Source organism: Hyaena hyaena, unplaced genomic scaffold (assembly GCF_003009895.1).
Source record: "Hyaena hyaena isolate Hyena2069 unplaced genomic scaffold, ASM300989v1 scaffold_75, whole genome shotgun sequence".
Classification (NCBI taxonomy): domain Eukaryota; kingdom Metazoa; phylum Chordata; class Mammalia; order Carnivora; family Hyaenidae; genus Hyaena; species Hyaena hyaena.
In genome coordinates this window covers 3,950,571-3,974,465 of record NW_024080707.1, presented here as the reverse complement: position 1 = coordinate 3,974,465, position 23,895 = coordinate 3,950,571, and the positions used below count along the sequence as shown (strand labels likewise).

Here is a 23,895-nt window from a genome sequence, read left to right as displayed (position 1 = left end):
CACCTAGCACAGTGATGCCACATGTAGGCATTCAATCCATGACTTTTGGATGAAGATATTCATGTGTAAGGGAGTTTATGACTAAGCCCGAGCCTTGTAAGAGAAAGAAACTGGCGGGCATCATTGCATTGGAGTTACAAGAAGCATGGGCACACTGGCCTCCGAAGGTCAAAAATGGATATTTTGTACTAGTCTATGGAATGTCCTTCCCTTGAGGATGAACTATAGGGAGACACCAAAACCCATGGCTGTTCCCTACACACCCATTAGAAGCCTGGTTAGGGGTGTAGTAACAAGGGCAGGACAATACCTTCCACAATGCTAAGGCAGGCCTGCCGTTCTCAAAAAGGAACGTTTCCTAAAGGGCTTCTTCACAGGTCAATTGGCCACTCTATATGCAGCAAATGAGCATTGCCGGTGTCTTCCATCATGATCCCAGAGACTGATGGGTTCAAGGTCAATAACAATTCTTGCCAACTCGGATTTATTGTGCCTACCATGCGGAGGAATCAAATGATCCTTCTGAGCTTCTGCTGCCTGACACTGGTATCCACCATCTACAGCATTAACTTTCATCTCCTTAACCATCTTGTGGGTGGGTACGGTTGCTACCCACATTTTTAGATGAGGCAACCAAGGCTTCAAGAGCCTGAGAAACTTGCTCTCAGCTGAGCAGTGAAGAACCAGGGTTTGAAACTAGGGTTGTCTGGCTGGAGCTAATATCTTGTCCTTGTCCTTTAATAGCACACCTCACAGTTATAAATCATCCATTGCATGTGACACAATGGTTTATCATATGCCTCCCTGGCCAGACAATACACTCAGGAGGGCTAGGCCATACCTGTGTTCACTGTTGTGTCCTCAGCACCAGCACATAATGAGCTATCCTGGCAATCCATTTATGGACATTGAGGGAATATCTCATTGAATGAAAGAAGCTTACACATGCAAATGACATAGGTTCTGCTTTCCAGCATGCGGCGATGGTCACATACTCAGCTCCTTGTTGGCTCTTGCCTGGACTATTACAGAACTCCCATTCTTGTCTCCAGATTTTTGCATACTCCCCCATCCTCCATATGGGGCTGGATCTTCCTTATACACCTGAGCACATCATGGTCCTGCTGAAAGCCATCACTGGCGCACCATTTCCTACAAATAGAGTCCAAGCTCCTAGGAGTGGTCAAGGTCATTATATTGGCCCTATATTCCTCGGGAGCCTTAGTTGCTGCTGTGAGACCTAGGCCCTGCCCATATCAGTCCAAGTTCACTGTAACGGCAGCCATTCTGTTTCCCAAACTGTCATTCTTCACCTGAAATCTCCCCACCTCCAATGCCTCCCACCCCATGCCTGATAAATATCAACTCTTCAGTGTACCTGATAAATATCAACTCTTCTTTTTTTTCTTTTTGAGATAAAATCACATAACATAAAATTTATCTTTTTAACCATTTTAAACTATATGATTCAATCACTCTCACTATATTTATGGTCTTCTGCAACCATCACCACAATCTAATTCCAGAATATTCTCATCATCGTAAGAAGAAATCCTGTGCCCATTAAACAGTCACACTCTGGTCTCCTCTTCCCCCAGCCTCTGGAAATCTACTTTTTGTCTCTGTGAATTTGCCTATTCTGAATATTTCATATAAATGGAATAATATAATATGCGGCTTTTTGTGTAACTCACCTTTTAAGACTTAACTCACAGTTCCTCTACAAAGTCTTCCCTGACCTTTACCAATGGCTGTGACCCCCTTTGTGCACGATTTCCAAATTCTCATGGATACCTCCATGTTTCCCCCATTCTTCTATACTTCTATCAGGGCACCTGTGACACTCATTCTTCCTATTGGACCATGTCCATCTCCTTCCATTAGCTTGTGAGTTCTTTGAGGGCAGAGAGCTTATTGCTATTCATGTTTACATTTGCAGCATCTCCTACAGTGTCTGACACAGAGCAGTTTCTTTAAAATGTACACTGAGTATATATCAAAGACAGCGATAATGTACCCAGGCTCTGGGTCCTGACTACCTGGATTCCAGCTCTACTGCTTCCCAGCCATATGAAACTGGGCAAATGACTTAAATTTTTTGTGTCTCAGATTTCTCAGTGCACGATGGTAATGAGAGTGGAATGTATCAAAAAGCTGTTGTGAGGGCAAGACACTCAGAAAAGTGCCTGGCACATAGTAGTGTTCCATAAATACTAACTTGATTGATTGATTATAAAGAATATTTTTTATTATGAATGTCATTCACAATAGGTAATATTACACAATATTAATAGTATACAATAATAGTACACAAAAGTAATGTACTGGTGGTGTATGGAGCAGGAACACATTAATGTTGGTGGAGGGGATTTAGCAAGGCTTCTTGGAGGAGGTGGGAATTGACCTTGTCATTGAAGGTTGTGTGAGCACTCAAAGAACAGATATGAGGAGGCACAGAGAGGACCAGGAAAGGACAGTAGAGGCCCAGAGAAGAAGGACTGAGCAAATGCAAGTGGGAGAGGGAGTGAGGGTCATAAGGACAGAAACAAGTGTGTGGAGGCTTGTTCAACAGGACATTGGCCTAAAAAAGTAGCTTGGGACCAACTTGTAGTGGGCCTGCAGGCAGTGTACAGAACTGTGAAATGTCTTCAAATATGAAAGCGGGATAATCAGATCATGGTTTAGGAAGATAAACCTAATGGTCACAGGAGGGTGGGTAAAAATGGGGAGAAACTAGGGACTAGACTTGCTAACTCAGATGCTTCTGGAGGGTAAGTGAGGAACTTACATGAGTGAGGAAGTCTGGAGGAAAGAAGCAGCAGGGACCTGGCCAACTGAACCTCAGACACCTAATCATCAGCAGACAGTGCTGCTCAATTTCAGCCATTGTTGCCATGAAGCTGGTCTGGTGTTAACAAATTTTTCTGTTTTTCAAAAAATGCCATACAATACAGATTTTTATGTGATTCTAACTTTTAAATATGAATTTGTAAGTTAAAATGGCCCATAGACTTCACATGAGTGTTCTCTGAAAATAAATTATCCAGAGAGAAGTGCTCAGTAGCAATGAATGGGAAGTGGCACTTGGAATAGAAGATGGAAGCAGATAGCTCAAATCTGATGACTGCTGGATGTAGATGATAAGAAGATGTTGAAAAAGACACTGCTGTTTCCAGCCTAAATGACTTTAGAGGAAGCTATGCCATAGGCAGCTTCATGAAAATGGAACAAGAATAGCTCTTGAATCAGACAGAATGGGTTCAAACTCAGTCCCATCACTTACTAGCTGTGTGCCCTTGAGCATGTTACTTGTCCTGTCGGACCCTCAGTTTCTTCATCTATTATATGGAGGTAATACTAATACATATCTTACAGAGTTATGTATAAAGGTTAAATGAGATGTGTGTGTGTGTGTGTGTGTGTGTGTGTGTGTGTGTGTGTGTAGTGCTTAGCGTAGAGTCTGGTACATAGTAAGACCTCAAATGTTGTCAAATTCATTGGCAACATTCCTTTGTCGTAGCTGCAATAAGAGCCTCCAGTTTTTTATTTGGTGTACTCTCCCCAGCCCGTCCCATCCAGGAGTGTCGTGTGCCTCACTGGCTGGCCAATGAGAACACTGTAACCCTCTCATGATAGTGATTGGCTCAGGGAGTGATTGTTGTTGGAGTCAACAACAGAGTAAGCTGAGTGCTGAGATGAAAGAGAGACCAAGTCCTTATGGAGCATTTGATTTTCCATATCACACCACACCTGAAATCAACTCTATTTCTCAATTTTTCAATTAATTCCCTTTCAGGTTATGCCATTTCAGATTGCATTTTCTGGCACGTGTCACTAAAAGAGTCCTAACTGATTTTATTACTACAAGAGCTATTATTATAACTTTTGAACTCAGATTCCTAATGATGACATATCCTTCATAGAGTTTAAAGCTGATAGTCCTTGGAAAGGCTTTCTCCAGCCATAGACCCCTGGGCAGGTGGTTTTGTTATCCAATGCCTCTTAGGTGAGAATGTGAACATGAGGTGTATCTCAGGTACCCTGAGAAGGCATTTCAAAGTGGGAACTGAGCCTGTCACACCTCAGCAGCACCCACCCAGCTTGAAGTTCAGAATCCCACTTGGAGGGTGAGGCAACAGGCAGTGTAGTCATTGCTACTCAACTTCTGGGGTTCCCCTCTTGTTCCCAGAAGATAATCTTAGGTTGGACACTAGGTAGGGAAGCAGAAGGCTGATGAGATCTTCAGACTAGAAGAGAATTCTGGATGGGTGGATGGAAGACCTTTCACCTTGATCCTCCAGGGATATGGTGTCTAGACCTTGCCAGCTCTGTTCTCATGTCTCAGAGGCTCAGAAGAGGGAGGTCTTATGCATGTAGAGCTCTGGCTGACACTTAGAAAACATGGATTTTAACCCTGTCTCTAAAACACACTAGCTGTCTGATCTAGGACATTCTACTCACCTTTCTGATTCTTGTTTTCCTCATTGTAAGGACAGAAAAATGTAATAGAATAATGTATCTAAGGCACTTAGCAGTGTCTGAAGTGTAGCATGTATGTTCTTAGCATTTTTTTCCTTTCTGAATCTCAAGTTATTCATCTATAGAGTGAAGAAGAAGAGAACAGACTCTAGTTACTGAATAACCCATGAAGTTCCTTGAAGCTTGAAAATATTCCCAAACGTTCTATGTTTCTTTAACTTATTTAAAGTGGTAAAAACCATATGGAAGCTTATCACAATACTACAGAAACATAACCCTTTATCCAAAACTCTTGGTGCCAGATGCAATTAATAATTATTAATAATCTTTGCTGAATTCTTTTGTAGGATAATACTGCTTCATATCTTCAATATAACAGAACACCTCCAGGAAGATATGGGTAACACTTCTGTGGTGGTTTTAAAATATGTCTCAATTTTTTTATATTATTTCCTTAATGAATAGTGACATCTAAATCTCCTTTTCTTGTGTGTGGGATAAACTTGGTAACTCTCTTTTAAGAAACAGGACAAAGCATGGGACACATGGGTGGCTCAGTCGGATAAACATCTAACTTTGGATCAGGTCATGATCTCATAGTTCATGAGTTTGAGCCCCACATTAGACTCTCTGCTGTCAGCACAGAGCCTGCTTCAGATCCTCTGTCCTCCTCTCTCTCTGCCTCTCCCCAGCTTCTGTGAGCCCCCCATCTTCAAAATAAATAAATAAACTTAAAAATAAAAAGGCATTGTGCTTCTCCTGCTAACAGTCATATAAGTGAGCCATCTTGCCAGGGACTTCCCAGCCCTGGGCAAGCCTTCAGATGTCTGCAGCCGTAGCAACATCTTGACTGTAACTGTATGAGAAACCCTGAGTCAAAACCAGCCAGTTAAGCCTCTTCTGAATTCCTGACCCACAGAAACTGTGAGAAAATAAATGTTTGCTGTTTTAAGCCAGTATGTTTTGGGGTAATTTGTTATGCAACAATAGATCATTAATACAACCCCATAATCAAGCACACTGATAATTTTGCAGTGCAGTGCTTAAGTATTCACAGCAAGTGGTTTAAATAATATCTGCAAATAAACTTACTTCAGTTCAGTCACGTTTGCCTCCAAAATGAATTTCCCAATCTTAAGACATCCGGTTTTCAGAGCGGTTTTATTTTATCTTCACTTGGTACTGTAGATGAGAAATTATGAACTGAGATTACATAATGCAAAACACTCTGGGGACATTTTTCAGCCCCAATGTGTCTGTTGGACAGTAACCAGAGCAGGCAACCAGTATCATGAACTGAGTTAATTCTGTAACAATAAACATCAACAGCAGCAAACTGCATTCCTCACTAAACTGCACGCTGGGTGCGTATGGACTTTCTCATCTTCACAGACTGTGCAGCCAAAGGTAGCCTTAAAGATCATTTAAGGGCGCCTGGGTGGCTCAGTTGGTTAAGCATCCAACTTGGGCTCAGGACAAGATCTCGAGGTTTGTGAGTTTGAGCCCTGCCTCAGGCTCTGTGCTGACAGCTCAGAGCCTGGAGCCTGCTTCGGATTCCATGTCTCCCTCTCTCTCTGACCCTCCCCTGCTCACACATTCTCTCTCTCTCTCTCTCTCAAAAATGAATAAACATTAAAATGAACATTAAAATTTTTTTTAAAAAAAGATAATCTAAACCTTAGTTTTCCAAAGTACAGTAAAGAGGTCACCTGCATCAGAACTGGAAAGGTTGGGGTAGGTACTTGTAATGCAGATCCCAGTGATTTATGCAGGCCTACTGAGTCAGATCTCAGCAGTGGACCTAGGAATCACTCTAGCTTTGTGGTGTTAGGTAAGTTGGTTACCCTCTTTAAACCTGAGTTCTTACATCTATAAAATAGGGATAATACCTTCTTCTTAATGGCTGTTGTTCAAGAAAATGATGTAGCCAAGTGTCCAGTACAGTGCCTAGTATAAAAATGATCTGAACTGAATCATATGAGAAGGCTACAGCTTGATTCCTGAGAAACCAGCTTCTGGCGAATGCATAACACACCTTTACTGCCAGCGGGGTACAAGAGCTAAAGTATGATAATAATAATAACAACATGATTGTAGAATATTTATAAGCCAGGCACTGACCTAAGCACTTAGCTAATTTAATGAACTAATTAAATCTAATAACCATTTAATTTATTCTAATAATCTCTCTATCTCTGAGATAGATACATTTTTAAGACCTAGTTTACAGATGAGGATACTGAGGCACAGAGCAGTTAAGTAACATGTTATGCTTAAAGCTTCTGAGTGGCAGAGCCAAGATTTGAACACAGAAGACCTAAGTAATTTGTAACACAAAGCTTTACTAAGGTCTGTTTATCCTAAGCATCCTTTTCTCGATGAATGCTGCTCTGGCTCAGAGCTATAGCTGGAGGCTGAGACCCCAGACGAACTTCTAGAGTTCGAACTTCTAGAGAAGGGGAACTTCTAGAGAAAGTAGTCCAGGCAGGAAGTCTGGGGGCCCCGCACCAAGAGCAGCTTAGCCATTTCAGTTTGCCTGAACTGACCTCGGCTTCAGGACATTCGCACAATCCATTCTCTCTGCCTGGAATTCTCCCTTTGCTTCTTTATCCTTCATGTTCATTATCTTTCACATCCTCAGAAAAGCCTTCTCTGATTACTCCATTCAAAATAAATGGTCCTGTCCCATCCCCGACTCTCAATTGTTCTCTGTAATAGTCCACTCTTTATTCCTACCATCACTTACCTTAATTTGCAATTATTTTATTTAAGTGTCAACTTCTTTCTGAACTTCCCCACTACTTCAGAAGGGTAGGAACCATATCTGTCTCATCTGTAAATTCCAGGACCTGATTATAAACAAGGTCTGGCAAGTAGTCAATTCCTTCAAGACTTGTGGAATGAGGGTGAATAGGCTAAAAACCGTGAGTGGACATACTGGCCTTTCCCTCTCCCACCTACTTTGACACCACTCCTCATCACTTCACTCTGCACCCTTAACCTTGGAAGGGAATAGCTGAGCTAAGGCTCTTGAGCAAGGGACATACCTGCTTTCAGCACCTGTCACTGTCCTCCATAAGGTTTCCCCCACTCACCACCTCCAGTCTTTATCACAAAGCACTCACATCTTTGGGCAGGAAGGCAGAACCAAGCACAAATGAGTGACCTGAACAGAACAGACAAATGGCTCAGAATACCTACTTATTTATTTTTAAAGGGGACCAGCTTTGGAGCTTCAGAGTCTTCATTCTTAGAAAGGGAAATAGAATGTAATTAAGTGATTCATACTACAGGGGGCAATGGTTTTCTTTAAGCTAGAGCCAGCACCATCAGCCACTGTACACAGAATCTCTGAACCAATTCACTGACAGATACCCAAGGTTTGAACCAATTAATCCACAACTGAGATCACAGCTGGAGATAAGTGATGGCAGAGAGAAGGAACCAGAGCCCCATCTCACATCCCAGCTGTAGGCAATCCATACCTCTATTGACTTTAGCAAGAAAAGGACATAGTTGGGGGGTGCTGAATGTATTCTTCCCCTACAGAGCCCTAGGAAAGTAAAACTAACAACTAGGGATGACTTCAAAGTGGCAAATGGTGCAATTCAATGAGGAAACCAGGCTTGCACAATCATTAAAGCAGCATAATCTCCCAGAAGGCAATTCCTAGAAATAAAATGCCAAGCATGGTGTATAAGTCATCAGAAAGCCTCTGGAGCCGGAATTTCCAGCTTGACAGAAACCATCCACTTAGTGTTCTAAGAGAAAAGAACAGCATTATCCCAATTTCTCCTACTTGTGTTGTTTCTGAAATTCAGAATGAATTATTCAACTAAATAATTGCTCCAAAATTTACTTTACATCTTTAGCTCTGTGACCCTGGATAAGTTACTTGACCTCTCTTCCTCTCTATATTCTGTAGAACAGAAAATTGTAGTACTTGGCTCATGTTGTATAAAGATTAAATAAATTGTAATGTATTTAAGTGCTTAGTACAGTGTCTGATTATTGTTAAATGCTAGGAAAGTGTTGAAAACCAATTTATTTTTGCAGATGCTTATATGGCTACAGCAAATATGCTCACAATAAAGTTTGCATCCACCTCTACTACATCATATCCTAATGCCAGTTTGCTTCTCCACTTCTAGCCTAGAGCAACCTGAAAGCAAGGACTCCGTCTTTTTCTCTGAATCCCAGTGTAAGCAAATTATCTGGCAAATAATAAGCATCCTATAAGTATTTGTGATGAATAAATAAATATATATTTCTCTGAGGTTAAAAAATGAATAATACACAGTCCTTGCTCTTGAAGAGCTTATAGTCCAGTGGGGGAGACAGACACTAAACAAATCCCCATCATGTGATTTACTAGCGTTCTAAAAGAAATATGGAAACACTGGTGTTAGAATTTGTTTGGCTTAGGGGAATGAGGGAAGGAGGTGATACATAAGCCAACCTCAGAGAAGGAGGGGGATTTCATAAGTAAAGGTTGGACTCAAGAAGGTGGCATCTAAACTGAGTTTTGAAGGATGAGTAGGAGTTAGCCAAATGAAGAAAGTAGAGAGGGCTCACCAGACAGATGAAATAGCATGTGTGTACTTCAGGATCTTGTTTGGAGTGGGTGTGTGTATTTGTATGTGTGTGTGAAAGACATTTCACCATCATAGTGCAAGTTCCTATAGGATAAGAGTTAGCAAATTTTTTCTATAAATGTTTAAATTGTAAATATTTTCAGTGTTGTGAGCTATTCAGTGTATCACAACTACTCACTTCTGTCATTGTAGCAAGAAACCAGCCATATAGACAGTATGTAAACAAGTGATGTGGGCAGATTTGGCCTGTAGAGGGCTGGATTTGACCCATGGGCCCTAGTTTGCTAACTCTTTTGCTTCCCAAGGACACTGTGCATGAAGGTGCCTAACCCACAGGGCCCTTCACATAATCAGACTTGCTCTTTGCATGAGTTATCAATTGATGTGTTATTAACTAGCTTGAGAGTGCCAAATCCTAACCACTAGACCACCAGGGAACACCGAGTTATTAACTAGCTTGAAATCATCAGTATCTATTACAGTTTCTTTCTTTTTGTAAGTAGGCTCCATGCTGGAGTCCAACATGGAACTTGAACTCACAACCCTGAGATCAAGACCTGAGCTGAGATCAAGGGTTGGACACTTAACCGACTGAGCCACCTAGGTGCCCCTCTACCACAGTTTCTATAGGTAAGGAAGAGTTTGGACAGTCTGGCTCAGGATCTCTTATGAGGTTGTGGTCAAGATATTAACTGGGGCTACAGTTAGCCAAGGGCTCTACTGGGGCTAGAAAATATGCTTTTGAGGATATTCACTTACTTGGCTGACAAGTGGGTGCTGGCTTTGGCCTCAGTTCCTCCCCCCAGAGGTTCCTCCACATGGCTGCTTCACAACATGGTGGCTAACTTTCCCTAGAGCGAAGGTGGAAGCCATGATCTGGCCTAGAAAGTGACACATTGTCATTTTTGCCATATTTTATTGGTCATACAGACAAACATGGATTCAATGCAGGGAGAGATGCTCTGCAAGATACAAACATTAGGAGGCAAGGGTTACTGGAGGCCATTTTGAAGATCCACAGTGAGATGTACTTCATTCTTGTCCCTATCTTCTCTCCCCTATTTCAGCCAAATATTCTCATGGAAACTTCAAAGAATCTAATTGTCACATATCCCTCACATTGACCATAAAAAACAATGAGAAGACCTGAAGAACATGAGGGACCCAAAACACATGAGAGAGACTGGGTACAAACAGAGGTAGCTCATCTCTGAAACTCTTCTTCAAGGAAAAGGCTTATCAGACAGAGCCATTAATTGCTCCCCATCAGTAAATTGACCCCAGCCTTCCACACCCCAGCCTCCTCTCTTGCCTAAAGATGAGCTACACTACACAGACAGTTTCTTCACCCTGTACCTTCCATAAATGTAGTAGAATCCATAAACTACTAAAAACTTTACTTATAAACACAGCCTACTCTTCCCTAAACAAATCCGGTGTGGGCGATTTGAGGACACAAGCTGAAGCAACTCCATTTCTAACAAACTATTTGGGACTCAGGATTCTAACATTTTTAAATTGATGAGACCTTACTATTCTTTCCAGCCTCCAACTTCATCCAGCACCCCTTTCCCCAGCACACCTGAGAATAGTCTTCCTGCTTCTGCTTTCAGAGATCATAGGTCCTTTTTGGCTGAGCAAGGGCTGGGGAGAAATGAGGTGACATCTCTTCAGAGTTCTCTTTACCTGGTGCATGGAAGCTCTGTGTTTTGTGGCTGTTGGTGGGGGAGAGAGAGTTTTATTTATTTTGGTTGTCCAGGTGATAGGAGACAGTAGAGAAAAAAAGTAAAAGTTACAGAGAGGGACATGAATTTTAAGACCCAATCCGAACCATTGGACTGTCTCAGACACTCTATACCTAAGGAGATGAGGACCAGTAGCTGACAGGGATATATTATTGTGAGAGATGGAGAACTCCAGCCAGAAATATTGTTTCCTGGGGACTCAGAAGACAAACTGCAGCACAGATGTGGGATCATTCTTCACAGCTCTCAGACTGTGGAGAACACACAGATCTTGAGCCCTACAGACTAGGGTGTATTGTGAGGAAGCCTCCTTGGCACAGATATTGGTGGTCTCACAATTAGTATAGTTGGTGAGGCTGCATAAACATGTTGAGAGCTAAGACATTGCCAAGAGGGAAGCCATGGTGCATGACAGATGCATGTACTTTATCCACTATGTTGTTGGTATAGGTAGGCACTCTATGGGGACTCCTGGAAACTGAGAATCTCAGGATGAGAGAGACTAAATCCTATTTTTTGACATGTAGGAGTCTATGGTCATATCTTGGGGTATTAATATAAATGTAACCTCAATATAGGAGTTAAGAGTATGGATGTTGGAGCCATTCTACCTGAGTTTGAGTCACAGTGTGGCCCCGGTCAAGTTACTGAACACCTCTCTGAGTCTTATTTTTCTTATAACTTGGAGATAATAATACATTTATTTTAGAAGGATGTTGTAAGTATTCCTAGAATTATATGTATAATGTACTTAGGACAGTGCCTGGCACATAATAAACACCACATAATTGTTGGAAAAAAGTTTTACACTCTCAAGTTGATGATGCCTGAAAGAAAGTTGTACAGACTTCCTCCAATGAAAATTACTTCCTCAACTATGGAGCCTATTGCATGTTGGAAAATTTCTCATTACTAAAAAGTTCTTTCTTATATTAAGGCAATTTTCCTTCTTGCAACTTCTCCACATTTGTTCCAATTTTTCTCTGAGATATTATTCCAAAATAAATTTTTAATAAGCTCATTGAGACAACTCTCAAGATCTCCCTGAGTTTTCTCTTTTCCAAGCTAAGCAGCCCCAGATCCTTCAACCATTCCTCAGAGAACGGGCCCCCAGGCCCCTCTCCAACCCAGGTGCATGCCCCTGAATGTACTTCAGATTGGCAGAGTTGGGGAGGTATATGGACTCCAAGTAGACAGCCTGGAGACTGTCCTCCAGGAGACCCTACCCCCCTCATATGAACACATGTTCCTCAGAGGAAGAATGTCAGATTAACCCAACCGTTTCAAATTAATTTTGTTTGGAAGAGCAAGGGGAAGGGGATTTCCAAACAGGGCCAAGGACTTTGTCAAAGCTGTTCCTCCAAGATAGAGATGGACAACTGGCTGGCCTGGAGAGGGGCCAGCTGGGAAGTGTAACTCTGTCCAGGGATGTGAGCCAGGACTGACTTCTCCTCTTGGGAGGTAAGAAGGAAAAGCTGGTTTCCTCAGTAGAGATAAGCATATAGTGTGCGCTCAAGGAAAAAATAAAACATCTCTTTGTACCTGGCACGGGCCCTAACTTATGCCCCCAGCTGGAACACACGCCTCCTTCGTTCCACTTTCACTGTGAGAAGCCCTGGACGGTGGTTGTTGGCTTCTCACTTCCAGAGCACGAGGCTGCCAAATACAAGTACAGCACATTTCCAGGTTTACCAGCTCACGACTTTCTGAATCATTTTTCTTTTATGGGCCTGTGGGGTAGAAGAACAGGAGGCAGGAGGGAACATGGAAACCGTCATTTTGGTCTCAGACTTCGTTTTCTATAGAACGACAGCTGAAACTCTCTTCAGATGCTTTCTGTTTAGCGGGGGGTAAGGATGAATAAGGATTATACCCAAGGACTGTTTGGGAAATAAAGCCTCTTTATTTCTTTTATTAAAAGAGGCTTCCCTTATTATCAAAGTAAGGCCTGCTTGTCAAAGGGGAAAAAACGTCAACCATACTTCACCATCCAAAGGCAGCCTTCATTAACATGTTAGTGGATCTCTTGTCAGAATTTAGGTCACAGCTTTTTTGTTTGTTTGGGTTTTTGTTTGAATTTATTTATTTAAATTCAAGTTAGTTAGCATACAGGGTAGTGTTGATTTCAGGAGTAGAACCCAGTGATTCATCACTTACATACAACACCCAGTGCTCATCCCAACAAGTGCCCTCCTTAAGGCTCATCACTCATCTAGCCCATCCCCCCACCCGGTACCCTCCAGCAACCCTCAGTTTGTTCTCTGTATTTAAGAGTTTCTTATGGTTTGCCTTCCTCTCTGTTTTTATCTTATTCTTCCTTCCCTTTTCCTATGTTCACATGTTTTGTTTCTTAGATTCCACATGAGTGAAGCCATACAATATTTATATGTCAAAGCTTTCAATCTTCTTTCCAAATAATTATAATCATATTACAATACATGATTCTAAATCATTCACAAATATTATGAACATTTCTTCCCTTAGTATGTACTTTACACAAATGTATTTTTAATAGCTTTATAAAGATAAAATTCACATACCATATTATTTGCCTATTTAAGTTTACAATTTAATGGGTTTTAGTATACACGTGTTGTTCAACTATCACCATAATTGATTTGAGAACATTTTCATTACCCCAGAAAGAAAGCTTGTGCCCATTAGTGATCACTCCTCATTTCCATCCCCACCCCAGTCTCAGCCCTAGGCAACCACTAATTTACTCTCTTGTCTCTATAGATATACCATTTCTAGACATTTCATATAAATGACATTATACAATACAGGTCTTTTGTGACTGGCTTCTCTCATTTAGCATAATTTTTTCAAGACTCATCCATGTTACAGCATGTATCAATACTTCTTTCTTTTTTACTGCCAAATAATATTCTATTATACAGATATACTGCATTTGGCTTATCAGTTTATGAGTTGATGGACATTTGTGTGGGTTCCACTTTTTAACTATTATGAATAATGCCACTTTAAATATTTGTGTACAACTATATGTTTCTATTTCTGAGTGAAATTCTGAGTGGAATTGCTGGGTAAACTTTTTGGGGAACTGCTATCCGGGGCACCTGTGTGGTTCAGTTGGTTAAGTGTGTGACTTCGGCTCGGGTCATGATCTCACGGTTCATGGGTTCGAGCCCCCTGTTGGGCTCTGTGCTGACAGCTAGCTCAGAGCCTGGAGGCCGCTTCTGATTCTGTGTCTCCCTCTCTCTCTGACCCTCCCCTGCTCACACTCCCTCTCTCTCTCTCAGAAATAAATAAAACATTAAAACAAACAAACAAACAAAATGACTACTCCATTTTACATTCCCACCAGTAGTGTATGATGGTTCTAATTTCTCTACATTTTTTCTAGCACTTGTTATTATTTGTCTTTTTAAGCAGGTATAAACCATCCTAGCAGGTATAAAATGACATCTCATCATGCTTTGATTTGCCTGTCCCTAGGGGCTAATGATGTTAAGCATGTTTTCATATGCTTTTTGGCCATTCTTACACCTGCTTTGGTGAAGTATCTGTTCAGTACCTTTGCCTATGTTTTAATTAGGTTATTTTTCTTTTTTCTTTTTTTTAGTTGTAATTCTTAAATCTATATTCTGGATACAAGTCCCTAATCAGATAAATGGTTTGCAAATGTTTTCTCTCATTCTTTTAGGTTGCCTTTTCACTGTTTTGATGGTGTTCTTGGAAGCAAAAAGTTTTTAATTTTGATAAAGCCCAATTTGTATATTTTTTTTCTTTTGATGCTTGTGTTTTTGGTATAATATCTAAGAAGGCTTTGCCTAACCCAAGTTCTATTGATCCTATATTTTATTTTAAGAGGTTTATAATTTTAGCTTTTAAACATTTCAGTCTATGATCCATTTGGAGTTAATTTTTTTATATGGCGTGAGGAAGGAGTCAATTTCATTCTTTTTCATGGGCATATAATGTCTTTTTTAATGGTTGCAAAATATGCCATTTATTTGAAGATATTTTAATCTTTCTAATTTGGGGCTACTATAATAAATTCTATGAAGACTCTATACCTAAAATTAATTTTTTTTCAGGGACACCTGGTTGGCTCAGTCAGTTGAGCTTCCAATTTCTGCTCAGGTCATGATCTCATGGCATATGAGTTTGAGCCCCAAGTCAGGACCTATGCTAACAGCTCAGAGCTTGGAGCCCACTTTAGATTCTGTGTCTCTCTCTATCTCTGCCCCTACCCCACTCACTCTCTCTCAAAAATAGACATTAAAAAATACTAAAATTATTTTTTTTCAAATAAATCAATAAAACCTAGAAAAATCTACAAATGGGTATATAACAATCTAGAAATAGAGTTATCAAGTCAAAGAGAATAATCATTTTAAAAGCGCTCGATCTATGTCATCACATTGATTTCTCAAATGGTTTTATTGATCTGTATTCCTTTCAGGAGTATATGAGAAAGTCTCTCCCCTTTTTATTGCCTTAATTGCAAGGGGATTTGTATTATTTTTTTTAATCCTTGCTAACTTGATTGGCAAACATTTTCCTTACTAATTTTTTTCCTAGTTGCATTTCTTACTTTCTGAATTTTCTGATTTCTTTCCCACATTTATCTGTTTTTCTTACTTTATTTAAACTCCTTATATGGCCTATCTCATTGTTTGGTTCCCTATCATCCATCATTCTGTAGCATACTGATCAAAACTTCTCATGGATCACTTGAATCTTCTGTCTCTACAGTAAGAACTTGCAAAGATTTAAGTTATATTTTTTAGAACATGTTTTAGTATCTTTTTCCAGCTGTTCCCACTCCTGGAAGTAAGTGTTCATTCTGCAGAACTACTTATGGTAGCACCATAACATTTTTGGCCCTCTGCTTTCCCCTAAAATCTTACCCAGTCCTGTGTTCCACCCCTCAAAGCTCTTCTGATCGGCTCATTAATTAACTGTGCAAACAATATAGCTGTGTTGGATAAATCATTTTTGCAAGCGGCATCTCTCTTTAGCTCACATAAATGTTGAGAGATAATTATCACTATCATCCCTGAGATGGGAAACCTGAGGCACAGATAGGTTAAGTACCTTGCCCAAAGTTACATAGCTTATAAGTAGTTGAACTGGATTTTGTCCACAGGCATTCAGACTCCAGAGCCATTGGGGTGGCTAGCTAGTTCATCTGATCCATGAAATCACATTAAGGTAACAGGGGTCAATAGGACCTGATGTTACCACCCCAGGTTAAAATGTACACTTTAATAGTCACCTCAGCCCAGAGTTATGACTAGTTCTGGGCATCATGATAAGACTGATACAAAAAAAAAAAAAAAAAAGGCATGCTGCTTTGCTCGATTGTACCTAAGCTAAATATGTACAGGCCTGGCACAGAGTTAAGTACTCAAGAAATGATGGGACTTTTTTCTCCCTGTTTCCTTGGCCCTCAGACAGATGCCCTATCATCATCAGTGCAGAACCTTGGTGATGGTCTATCAACTTGACTAATAGCATAATAATTAGAGCTGCTTCTTAAGGGCAATCTACTGTAAACACTAGGCAATTCACATACACTGCCTTACAAGCTCATGCCAATCTTAACACATGCTTGAGAAGTCAATCTTTAGACACATAATCAAATTACATGTTAAAACATCTGGAAAGTTGGTCCTTTTCCACATGGATCAGATCATGTTTTTACTTTTCTTCTCAACCTTCCCAAATGCATGTAGAGTAAAATCTAAAGGCTTTACATTTTCAGTCATCTTGACCTTTTTATTCTTTCTCAAACATACATTGAAAACATACTTTCCTTATGATTGTCACGTCTGATGTTTCCCCCCACCTGGAAACTTCTTCTCTACACTTAGTTAAATATTTCAGCTCAAATGTCACCTTCTCAGAGGACCCTTCCTTGACTACCTCTTCTATGTATCTTCCCTCCATCCCTCATATCCCTTACTATGTTTTGCTCATTGTACTTGCCACCTGGCATTCATATTTATTATGTTTCACTCAACTAAATTCTTACATACATGAAAAAGGGAACTTTGTCCTTGTTCACTGCTGTATTTATTCCCAGAGCCTTGAGTTGCACATTGCAGGTGCTCAAAAAAGTATTTGTTGAAGGAAAGATGGAAGGAAGGAAGGGAGAGAAAAAAGGTAGGAAGGAAAGAGAGGAAAGAAAGAATCCTTAATATCCCCATTTCATAGATGGGAAGTCAGAAAGGTTAAGTAACTTGCTTAAGGTTATATAGCTAATTAAGAGAAAAAACAGAGATCAAAGACTTTTTTAAAAAAGTTTTCAATTTATTAATTTATTTACATTATTATTTATTTATTTATTTAGAGAGAAACAGCAGGGGAAGGGCAGAGAGATGGAGAGAGAGAATCCCAAGTAGGCGCCACACTGTCAGCACAGAGCCCAACACAGGGCTCGAACCCATGAACTGTGAGATTATGACCTGATCTGAAATCAAGTTTTGAACACTTAGCTGACTAAGCCACCCAGACGCCCCCAGAAACTGAAGACTTTTGCTCTTAAACACTACTTGTTTCTGTCACTAAATATCACCACACATATACTTGAACATTGGAGGGTTTATCTGCAATATTGCATGACTTTAAAAATAAAAGAGGGCTAAGTAATTGTTATTTATAGATTATTGTTTTTATTTTATTTTTTAATGTTTATTTATTTTGAGGGAGAGAGGGGCAGAGAGAGAAGGAAAGAAAGAATCTCAAGCAGGCTCCAGGCTGTAAGCACAGAGCCTAATATGGGGCTCAATCTCACGAACCATGGGATCATGACCTGAGCCAAAATCAAGAGTCAGATGCTTAACTGACTGGGCCACCCAGGTGCTCCTAGATTGCTTGTTTAAAAAAAAAAAAAAAAAAAAAAAGGAAAAAGAAAACACAAAAAGAACCAAAAAATGACATACATATTCTGGATGAAAATACAAAATTAGGAAAATACAAAATTGAATAACCATACTGAGTTTTGGTTTAGTACCTTACTTTAATTCCCTCTCATGTATACTCTCAAAAGGCATGGAAAAATCCTTTTGTCTGTGACACAGGGAAGTCATTGCAAATGCCTATGCATGGGATTTATCTAGAAGGCCACAATCCAAGCATCTTCTCAGAATGCTAACCTATTCTTTTTATTTAGTTCAAGGTAATGTAATCCTTTAGACAGCCAATTTATAGATCAGCAATAACATGGTTGGGAAATTGGAGGCTGGATATTATCTTTTTTTACTCTTTTCAGTTTATAATAAACAAAAAGTGAAATGCAATGTCCAAAATATATAAACCAGAGAGCACAAGTACTAGAAAGCCCTTTAGGGAGCATCTGGTTTACTCTTTCATTTTCCAGATGAGGAATGTAGATCCCTAGGAGGTGAATTTCTACATATATAATAATTATGCTTGACATTTGCTTTCAAATTTAGCATAGCGATATGCCAAATGAACCAAAAAACTGAGAATATGTGGCCAAAAAATTCTATGTGTTTCCTCAGGAACTCATTGAATCATGACATCAGTTTCTTTGTCTCAAGTTTCTAAAATCTGAGTCTAACTAAAAATGACCTCACATCTCATTAGGGAAATAAATCTATGGGACTGTTAACCTCAAACTAGCCAAATATTGGCATTATGTGCATCATGGACCACATCTGATTCAACTCACCAATCCTGTTGAGTCCCAACTCTGCTCAAGGGTATTGACCATGCACCATAGGTATGAGGTTGTGGTCTTTAGCCAGGTGAGGAACTCAAGTCTAAGGATGGTCTATGTGACTGCAGTGAGATCCTCTACACAGGGAACTTATTAGCATGGATGGTCAGAAACAAGTCTGAACAATTTCTTTTTCTTTTTCCCTGTTCTGTTCTTGTTTTATTTCCCACTGTTCCTTCTTTTCCTCCATCCTGATAATAAAATAAATATATGCTTGAGGCAAAAGAATTCTCCAAAGAACAATTAAGTACTGACAACATTACATCTATAGTTTCAAATATTGGTAACACTTTCATGTGTGGCATTTAAAAGTCCATTGGTTAAGAAAATGCGGCTGTTAGGGAGAAATTTGGAATCTTATATTTGACATCATCAAACAGAACTTTTTCAACATCTTCCCAGGGCCCATATTGAAAAAGATATTCGAGTGGATAGTTAAGTCCATGGTGAGAAATGTTTATTATTGAGAACATGAAAGTAAATTGCACCAAATGGGTACCTTCAGGTTGAAATCATGGTGAGGGATAAACAAATGCTAAGGCCGTTGTAGGCATGTCAGGGCTAAGTCCCTTGAGGCTTTGGAGCTTGTTAGAATCCCATTTTGGCAGGATGGTTGCTCAACCTCTCAGAGCCTGTTCCATAAAAACGGAGATCAAGATCCTTTCTCTGTAAGAAGATTATGAGGATCTTGTGAGATGGACCTATACAGATCTTAGCGCAGAGCCAAGGACATAGTGTGTCTTCACTCAGCATGAGCCACTCTTGTAAGGTGACATTCAGTGCAGTGTCACAGCAACCAGAACTGAAGGAAGATTCAGAGAAGGTGACTTTCCTGCACTGAATGCATCCACCATTTCACAGGGGCTCTGTCAGCAACCTCATGGTGGATGATCAGTGGAATCCAGGCTGGGAACAGGCATAGCCTGCCCACTGCTGCAGGCATGGGAAGCCAAGGCAGCAGCTGCCAGGGGTGCAATGATAATTTGGGGGCTTCCCTCACCTGGGTCACTACCTCCTTCACCCCAGCATGTTGTCTAAGTGAAATCTGGTGTAAATGAGGAGTCTGGACCACCAAAGCAGCAGGAGGAATGGAGGGCCCAGAGGGAGGATCTGAAGCCTATGGAGGGGCAGTGTGGAAGCAGGGAAGTGACACCCAGCTCCATCGCCCTAGTGACAGGGGCAAACGAGGAAAACCAAGTCAGTCAGCTGGTTCCTAATACAGGAAAGGGGACTCTGCAAGCCAGAGCCCCTGGGAAATCACCTTCAGAAATTAAGCAGGGTTTAATATGTTAAACCATCAGAAGGATAAAGATACAGGGAAAGGGATTCCAAGTACCTTGGGAGAGGGGACAGTGGGTGCCACATCCTCTGCAGGGAGAGATTCAAATAAATACATTTCTTCTTCTGTTGTCTGCTTTTCAAGGGAATGGAAAAACACACACACTCTCTCCTCCATAATAAGTGGTTTGGTCTGTGCCTCTCTTGACTTCCTCACAAACAACCCTGGGAGCAGACAGACTTCTCAGATTACTCTTGACCTTGGGAGTTGACCCTTAGAAATGCATTCGACTTCAAGATCTGAGAAAACCAAACCAAACTCAACACAACAACCTCTTGTGAAAGATGGTTTATTTCTGCTGAGGACCCTGTTTCCCTTCTCTACTTCATTGTTGCTCCACAGTTAAGATAACTTTAAAACACACACACACACACACACACACACACACACACACACACACACACCAGATCATCCTTCTTCTAAAAACTCTTCACAGCTTACTACTGTCCTTAGATTAAAATCCAAATAGCAAACTGGACCAAAAGGTGTCATGTGATCCAGCACCTGCCCACCTCTTGATTCCACACCACTCCCTGGCTGTCCATTATGTCCCAGCTACCCTGGCCTCGTTCTTCTTCTTCCAGGCTTCTTCCCACTTAGCACCTTTGTGCCAGCTGTTCTCCATGTTTGAACTGCTCTCCTTCCTGGATTTGCATGGCTGACACCTTCTTGCCTTTTACATCCCACTCAAATGTCACCTTCACAAGGAGACCTCCCTGAATCATTCCAAATCTGTACCCACACCACAACTTTCCAGCACTTAACTACTTTCTGGCGTGTGTGTGTGTGTGTGTGTACTTACTCTTTGATTGTGTTGTCTGTCACTCCTACAGGGACATAAGCTCCATGACACAAGGCCCTACCTGTCCTGTTCATGAATGTATCCACAGAGTCTAAGCCTTGCCTCACACACAGCACAGCTCAGCTCAACATCTATTTGTAAACGGGAAGAATGAAGCTTGTACCTTTCTACTCTCTCTCCCACTGCCGTCTTTGGTGACTTAACCATCTGATTGGAATACACCGGATTCCTTCTCATTGCCCCTCAGTACCACTCGGGAACCAGCAGAACCATATTCTGGCCTTCATCCTCATGCTCAAGCATCTCCTGCTTGGAACCACTCTGTACTCTTCAAAGCTGCCACATCTTCCTAACCTCCTTTACCCACTTCCACTAAAACAAGCATTCCCAATCCCCAACCCCATTAGCTTCCTCTCCATTTGACTCCCTGAACTTTGTGGCTAGGAAGATAGGGTTGTAGTCATACTAGTGACCAGAATTTGAGCATTTTTGTGAGGATTAAGTGAGCACAATGCCTGACACATTAAAAATGTTCCGTCAACAGTTACCTGTCTCATTTCTAACACCATTACACTGAAAGTTTCTTCTTGGCCTCTGCCTCCCACCCTTTTTTCGGTTCCTCCCCTTTCACTCCTATTTGGTTAGTTATACTCTCCTTGGTTCATTTATATGAGGTAAAGTTGAGACCTTGCCAGGTCTTCTCAGTGAAGACTTCTGACTGGACAGAACCAGCCCGGATTGAAGAAAAGCTGAGGACTTTCCGGCTCCATGGGAACCTTGCACACCAGCCAGTGGGCTTCAGGCTCTGGCTGTCTGGAGTCCACAGGTGGGCCTCTAAAGCTGTTAGAGGCAGGGGACAGGCCCCTGGGGCAGGGTGGGCTGGAGTGATGTTCACCTGTGTTTTTACTTATGAGATGCTTAAAGAAGCCAGTTTCTATCCTTTGGGATCATCATTTCAGAGTTTACTATAATCTTTTCAATTTTTTAGACTTTCTTGTTCAAGTTCTCAGGAATCCAGAGAGGCAATCCTTGGAAACAATCATGAGTAATTCCTGGCCTGGTTCCCTGTGTGGAAGAGGGATGGAGTGAGCACAGAGGAAGCTGCCTACATCTCCTGGCTGTGGTTCTGTGACCCAGCCAATCTGAAATTGTGAGGCCCTTTCCTAGCCTTTCTGCAGCTAGGTCTCAGGCCCCAGATGTGGGGAATTCTTCATTTGCAGAAGTTCAATCTATTTCAGGATGACTAATGCCGATCACATACCAGATTGTCAAATATTTGCTAAGAGAATTTATAAGTGACTAAATAAAGGAACTCAGAAATGGGCATGACTGTTGACCCTCCTGCTACGAGGGATGGGCATGTCTGGAATAAGCAGGGTGACTTTATAAAATTAACTAATTATTTCCACAAATGCCCTGGGCACATAGTATGTGCCAGATACTGTGCCAGATGCTAGGGATACTGGGTGAGAAAAGCAGGTCCAGTCTCCACTCTCATAGAGCTCAAAGTTGGAGTGTATCTGTGGGAATGATACAGTGTGACAGGTGCTACTGCCAGAGGGAACATGCAGGGTTATCTATCTGGAAGCACAAGGGAGACTACATGTCACTCAAAGCACCAGGCTTGGAGAGGGCTTCTTGGAGGACAACGTGATGCCCCAGGTGAGGCTTGAAGGATGAATGAGTCAGCCAGGTGGCAGGAGAGGAAGCAAGGTTAAAGGAAAGTTTCCAGGCAAAGCCAAGAGCATGTGCAAAGGATGAAGGATGAGAAAGGGCATGATGCTCTGCAGGAATGAGGAGCACCCGAGTAGAGCTCCACTGCCAGAGATTCTGATTTAATTGGTCTTGGATTGAGCCCAGACTTGGGGATGTTTTACAAGCTTGAGTATGTTTTAAGGCAGGTGACTTTAATATGCAGCCTGAGTTAAGAGGCACTGGACCAGAACATGGGATGAAAGGGAAGGCGTGGTAAGAGGTTAAAGCTGGAGATGTGAAGTGGGCCAGATCACACGGGGCCTGGATGACTGTGTCAAGGAGTTTGACTTTTCTTCTCTGAGCACTGGGAAGCTCTTTAAATATTTAAGGGAACAGGTGGCATGATCAGACTTGCAGTCTTCAGAACATCTCTGTTGTGGAATATGGATCAGAGCAGGGACAGGAATGGAAGTAAGAAAAACCAGTTGGGAGGCTCTTGCAATACATGATGCAAAAGATAATCACAGCCTGAATTAGGCGAGTGGTAGCAGGGACAAAGAGAAGGAAATGAATTCCAGAGATATTTAGGAAGTAGAACTGCTAAGGTTGATCAAAGATTGACTGTGAGAGGGAGAAGTCAGGGTTGTCTTTTTTTGGACAGCTGGATGGGTAAAGTGTCATTCCCTAGGATGGAGCTCACTGGAGGGGAAGCACCTGGACAGGAGAAGCTGGTTTGTGGATGTGCGGGCAAGGACATCAACCTGCAGCCTGTTGAACTTGAGGTACAAGTGGGACATCCAAGTGAGACAACCAGCCAATAGATGGTAGCTTAGTCCTCAGGTAAAATATCTCAGTTGAAGACAGAAGAAGTCATTGGAAAAGGATGAAAAGGGGTGAGATCACCCAGGGGAGAGACTGTGGAGTGGGAAGAGAAAAACATGTCCACAGAACCTTGTAAGTTACTCCCTTCCTCCAGGTAGACAGCCCTAAACCCATTAAGGGTAATTAGGCTAAGTGGTGACGTGACTTGTCCTAGCTAGTCCTCCTCACATCTGTGAGCAGGCTTACCCTAGCCAATGTGAGCCCCTGCTGCTGGCCTATATTCGGCCCATCACTGTCAGTGCAATTGGATCAAGTTGATCTGCAATGAGAAGCGGCTGGCAGTTGTGTCTTGCACCTATGGAGCTTAGCTGCGGGAAGCAGTTCCAAATTCCACAGCTCTGCTTAGAGCTTTCTAAATACAGTGGTGGTTATGTGTTAGACATCAGAGACATTTTAAAGAAAGTGAGCCTGAATCATCTGAGAATGGGAACATTCGACAACTAACTCAACACAAAGGTCCTGGGAAGAATTTGCTCTGGAGAAGGGAAGGATGGGTAGGCAGCTAGTAATGCTTTATTCTAGGCTCTGTGCAATTGTGACGCTATTTTCGGTTTTCAGGCTGCCTGAATCTAAGTGCCCTGTTATGCCCTTTGATTCCAGAAACAACTTCTGTTGTGTTGTAAACAATAACAACAAAGCACTTG

The 23,895-nt window shown here is 41.4% G+C and overlaps 1 long non-coding RNA gene across 1 annotated transcript; it reads right to left on the bottom strand.

Annotated features, from left to right (window-relative positions):
• Positions 1-9,986: 9,986 nt before the first annotated feature.
• On the bottom strand, positions 9,987-12,537 carry LOC120232609. The gene is made up of 3 exons (XR_005528605.1): positions 12,362-12,537; positions 10,657-10,789; positions 9,987-10,036 (listed from the first exon to the last, which is right to left on the bottom strand). It is a non-coding gene; the product is annotated as an uncharacterized LOC120232609 (long non-coding RNA).
• Between the last annotated feature and the right edge of the window lie 11,358 nt (positions 12,538-23,895).